Genomic DNA, 6083 nt, shown 5'->3' with positions numbered 1-6083 from the left:
CACATTTCATTTCTGTAAAATAAGCCAGTCTTATAGTCCTAGCTCATTTTGGAACACTATGGGGACTTGCAGCTTTGTTCATGCTTCAGACTTATCAGTACAGTAAATATATGAGGCAGAATATTATCAGAAAAAAAAAAAACCAACAACCCAAACAAACAAACAACAGCAACAACAAAAACAAAAAACAAAATCCCAAAACGTATTTCCAACAACTGGTTATATAAAATATTGTGGTTTTCTTTCAGAACTTCAAGTAAGTGCTGTCAAATTCACTGAGCGCTCACAGCTTCTCTGAAAGTCTGATCTAGGATCCCTTCATGAAGAGCTTTGTGTAAAACCATCCTCAGTTTAACTGTGTATCTTGAATACCAACAATCTTATAACAGGCCAAGAAACACATAGATATTCAGGGTTTGAGCAGAAGCACAGAACTGTTCATTTAGAACTTGTAATGGTCTGGTGGACTCACAGGCAGGCTGAGGGGCAGGGAGAGGAACTCAGCCCTTGTTTCCTTAACAGCATCTGTAACCTGTGTTGACAGCGCTGTTAATATTAGTCGTCTGAAAGATGGGCTGCTAATGACTGATTTTCAAACACTGCAGCTGTGTAAGTCTCCTGGAGTAGAAATGAACTCTGCTCAGGTTCAGAAAAAATGCTGAAGGGGGTAAGCTGCAGCTTTTTTTGTTTGTGTAATTTAATGCTTTGGAAGACGAAGACAGCCTTGGCATCACTTAAGCAACAAGCTGTAGCCAACCTTCTCACTATTTTACAGGTGATTTTAAAAAATATCTCAAGATTTCATATTGTAGTAAATAAAGGAGTCTGCACAGATGATATTTTCTAAAATTTCTGTTCCAGCACTGTCCTCAGTGAAGGGTTGAAAGAAACTGCAGCTGTGCAGTCTAGTTACTGTCCAAGACACCTGAACTGAAAGGTGGTTTTTGTGATCACAGCCAGTGTTGAACCAGTTAAAAGCTTTGAATATAATCACGCCAGTTGCTTGGGAAAGGTTTCACTAATACAAAAGCATAATAGAAGAAAGACAGTAAAATAATATATCTCTTGACTTCATACTGCTGCCTTGACTGCAGTATTCAAGTATTAGCAGAAAGTCAGCAAAAGTAACAATTCAAAAGCCAAAAGCATTACTGAAATTAAAATTGCAAAAGTCTTAGAGTGAAAACATCAAGACTTTTGTTTTCTAATTCCTACCAGCATTAGTGAAATATATTCATTTCCAATTGCAGGATTTTAACTTTACTGAGTGTAAAATCTATTTTAATTTGTTCATGTGTTTGTACATCGTATTTTACTTTTCAGTGATTTTTTTCATGATCTTTAAGTGAACAAGTTTCTATGCTTGCAAGATAAAGTAATTATCACATAAAGAGGTAAATGGCAGAGGAAAAAATTAAATACTCTCTTTCTAAAGACAGAACAACTATTTCATATAATTGCTTCTTATCTCTGTAACGGTTTAACAGCAAGATTTGGAATTATTTTACTTTTTTTCGCATTCTAGAATTTGTTTAGAAGTTGCAGAAAACACCATTATCGGCACTGCACCAGTTCTGCCTTTAGTACAGAGTATATCAAGGGAAAAGAGGATTATAAAATGGGTGTCTGAAGTCAAATTGTAAATGGTTAGGAAGTTTCTATTGCCACTTCAGAAAAAGAATCATGATCTTTTCTGTCCTACAGACAATACCCATTTTTTAGCTCTAAAAGAGTCTTAGTTTTAAGGACTACACAGGCTGCTTCCATAGCATAATAGTGAATTTCATTTTGTCACTTCTCATTTTCAGAATCAGAATTTTCACTTGCCTGCTCCTGTGTTTGTTAAACACATACAAACTCCAATGTCATCAGTGACATCCTGCAATAAAGCTGGGTTTACATATGTAGAGGTGTAAGATCTTCCCTTGTTTCAAACGTGGGCTTTAATTCTCATAGTAGTGCAAGTCCAGAGATCTTGTATGTGGCACCAGGCTACTACAGCTAATATTCAGCATTTACACAGATTTTGAGTGTATCACCAGGTAAGTATCTAGGCAGATACAGCCTAAAGCTGGTAGTTCAGGTCAATGTGCTCAGCCAGCCACCCAAGCCACCAGTGTAATCGTTTCACTCAGATGTGGTCTCCTCACTCCTGTGTTTCATGAAGCTTGCTCGTGAATAATCAGGGAAAGAATACAGGTGTCCTGCTCTTCTGAAAAAGGACAGAAAGCATTTTTATGGCTTATGGAAACAATACTTTCCACAAAGTCCTTCTACTCCTTGAGCCGTGTGGTAAGGCCGTATGCTCCTGCAAAGCATACTTTATTCAACATATGATAGCACTGGCTCACCTGCTGATGAAAGCCAGCAGAGCTGGCTTGATGCAGAGCACAACAGATGGGGCACAGGCTGCTGCCTACAGTTGCCAGCAATGTGCTCGTTTCGTTGCAACTGAAAGGCAAAATAGAGTTTTCAGTTTAAAAATCTATATATAAGTTGCTGAGATCTATGGGTAGAATTCTGTAGAAATGCCTCTAGATTAATAATGGTGTTATTTTTAATTCAGCTGCCATTAGCCACCATCTGTTTTCATAATTCTTCTGCACTGCAATGTTACTCTAGTGAGATTCTCTGCTAGTCAGTATTGCTGCAGAGCTGTTCTTTCTCTTCAGTCTAGGGGCCAAAGTCATGCAGAACCAGAAATGGTATTTAACATAAATTAACAAATGAGGCATACATTTTAAAAGTGTTTTTCTGTAACTGCAGCACGTCTATGCATGAAAGCTTTGCATTTGGAAATTCTGAGAGGGAGAAGACCAGAAGGGAGTCACACAAAGGTATAAATTTAATGCATAATTTGTTTTCAGGGTTTGTTTACTTAGGTTAAAGACCTAATGAGTTAAAACATTAATCAAAGTGGAACTAGATAGGAGTTATTTCTATTGACTTCCATGCACTTTAGATCAGACCCAAAGAAAAGACCCATCTTTCTAGTCCTACTTGACTACAGCATGATGTAGAAGTAGGCAGAGATTCTGGTCCTTGACCAGCAAAAGCAGACACCTTCCTGGACTTTTCACATCTGACTTTCTCCATGCTGAAGCATACATATGTGGATTATGTTACTGTGGGACACAGCCCTCCCTGCATTTATCAGACCTTGGTTGGAAGCCGGTGGAGGGATGGGGTCCACAGTGTCAACAGCAGCTCAGCGCTCAGGTGGGAAGGAGGCAGATGAATGCTTCAGAAAGCCATGAGGTTAGGGAGTTTTCTGCCTTCAGACCTGAGCAAGAAGCTCTACTAACCTGTGGATCTGTCTGTATTTTCTGTGTATGTTTAAACTAGAATATAAATACTTAAAGACATTTGGCTATAGCACAAAGTTTTTCTTGGGCTAGTGAGCTCCTCCACCCCCTCTCCTTAACCTCCTATGCATGCACAATTTTCTTCTGGGAAAAAAAAATGTAATGATATAGAGCATTTTAGAATAGCTATTCCATAACATCTATTTCAGAAAACATCTAAGTTTAGAAAAGCCATAGAGATATCTTCCTCTGAGGCCCAACTCTGTGAGGTGCCAATGTCCCTTAGTTGCTCAGCACACCAAAAGGAGGCTCTTTTTATGCATCTGCATTGCACAGTCTCTGTTTAATGTACCACCAAGACACAGAAACAGCCTATAATTCCTGAGGAGCTGAAACAACAGAAGCTTCCTGTGGTCCTGTATTAATGCTTCAGAGGGAAAAGCTGCAGGTGGATGTTCATTCATTGCAGATTCTCATTCTCCAGCATGTGCCTGTATCAGTTATCCTATATACTTCTGTCGGCTGGAGATTCCCTGCTATTGAACTTGACCTTGGAAGGTACTTTGTACATTGTTTTGCTTGGAAGAAAACATAGATGCTAATCTCAGCAAGCTTGTATCTTAGGTATTCATTCACCAGCAAGCATGATTTTGTGCTTTAGAATAAAACTTCCAAAGGATAATAGTGGTGTTTATTGCGCATTGTTGTGATCAGTTTGATAGTAGGAGTAGTACTCTTTGTATGAGCAGGATGCAGCAGAAAAACAGGGAAAAAAAAATCATGAGGTTATCTGTTAATCGTTATAACTACGGCTATAATGGAACCTGTGCCCACCTGGCTAACATAACCATGCATTTGCAGCAGATGCAGTACAAATGAAAGGATAAGTAGCATATGAAAAAACCCAACAAGGCATTCTGGGGTAGTGCTGCACAGTGTCCTGCTAAAGGCCTTGCATTTCCTAAGCCATGTTTATTACAAGATCAGAGACCTAATTTTTGAGCCATTAACAATGAAATACAATTTGGGTTTTTTTTAAGTATTGCAGAGGAGTGAATCTGACATGTGACACAGAAAGCATGGTAAGGATTCTGGAATTATCTTTTGTTTTGTAAATTTTAGGAGCATGAGGTTCACTAGGATATCTGTTGATATCTATGTGAAATGTTTTCTCATCCATTTACTCATGTGGGAGAACCTATTCCACTACATATTTAACTATATCTTTAGAAAACAAGATCTGTCATCACCAATTTTCCTTTGCTCAATCCAATGATGTGTTCAACACACCATGAACAAGAGTGATACTGTACATTTTGCTAACAAAGCTATTCTGCCCCTGACATTAACATTAGAGATACTTTCTTCCTCCCTGATGATTTATTAAAGCTCTAAAAAATTAAGTAGCATTAAGAACCTAAAGAGCAAAAAATGAATCCATTGAGTATTTTATTATCTTTTGTTCTCATGCAACATCAGTTGAAATTGAGGGGAATGTTTCTAGTACTTTTAATAGCATTGGATCATGTTCTTAAACGTAAGAAAAACTGCCAAAAACTTACATACAAACAATTCTGAAACAAGAATTTGAACTAGAGAAGGTTGGCCCCTCATCTGAACAGTCCCAGCCTGTAGCAGAGTTTGGATATAAAGTTGAATTGTTACATTCTCCGTTCAGTGCCACTGACTTCCCCCTGTACTTCTGTCAGCTCACAAGAAGAAATGCACCCTTATATAATTTATGTGTATATTTTAACACAAGATTGTTCACTTTGGAAAAGTCCCCAAACTCATAAAATAAAAACAAATTAAACAGGAGAAAAAGAAAAATCCCTCGTGTTTACATAGTGGATACTCTAGGAAAGGACATCTAGGATCAAGTCCAGTCTCATGATATCACATATTACTATATCATGTATTCCTACTTGTATACTTATCTTTATTCTACTACAACCAGTTTTCCAGACTTAGCTTGATTAGTAAGTAAAAGTGGGTCCAGTGCAGTTAAGGACATGACTCTAATTTAAAAGTGGTTTTGAGTGAGGTGAGAACTGGACTTCTATCTACTTTTATATGTGATCAAGTTCGTGGTATAGACTCAATTAAAATTGTGCACCCAAACTCATGTGAGATAGATAGTGTAGCTTGTAAGAGGATTGAGAGGTGGGAGAAGAGTCCACCAAGAACTTTGATGATGTAGGGGTGGGATTTGAGAGAACAGCGAAATTCTACAAGCATACTGGAATTGAGCCCAATAATCCAGCAATAGTTGTCTAAGTTCTCCAAATAAGATAGGTGACAGGCATAGAAAAGAAAGTGATCATGATTTGCCATTTATTATAAAATCTTGCTTTCAGCTTGGCAATCAAGTAAAAAAGATAGGACGAGATATTTTATTGTAGGGTTTTTCAATAGAATCAGCAGTTTCAAACACAGTGTTCATCATACTATTCTGGCCAGAGCTCAAAAAATAAAACATCTAAGGCTCTATTTTGATGTACAGTCTACATCTGGTTAAAGTGTATACATTCAAACCCCTTGACCAGTATTAGATCTGGAAGAAGGACTAATTCCAACAGTTCTTGACCAGTTGAAGTCTTGATGGAAGTAAATGGGATTTTTGTACTCCTAAGAATTTAAGCTGCTTTGCGATGCAAAATAATGACCTGGCGCGAAAAGAGGAAAAAGCTTCTGGAGAATGACAAGCTGGCATAATGGCTTTTGCATGTAAATAATTTCCTATACTCTTTGCATATTTTCTATTCTAAAAGCGAAGAA

Source organism: Nesoenas mayeri, assembly GCF_963082525.1.
Source record: "Nesoenas mayeri genome assembly, chromosome: 2".
Classification (NCBI taxonomy): Eukaryota; Metazoa; Chordata; class Aves; order Columbiformes; family Columbidae; genus Nesoenas; species Nesoenas mayeri.
This window is presented reverse-complemented; position numbering follows the sequence as displayed.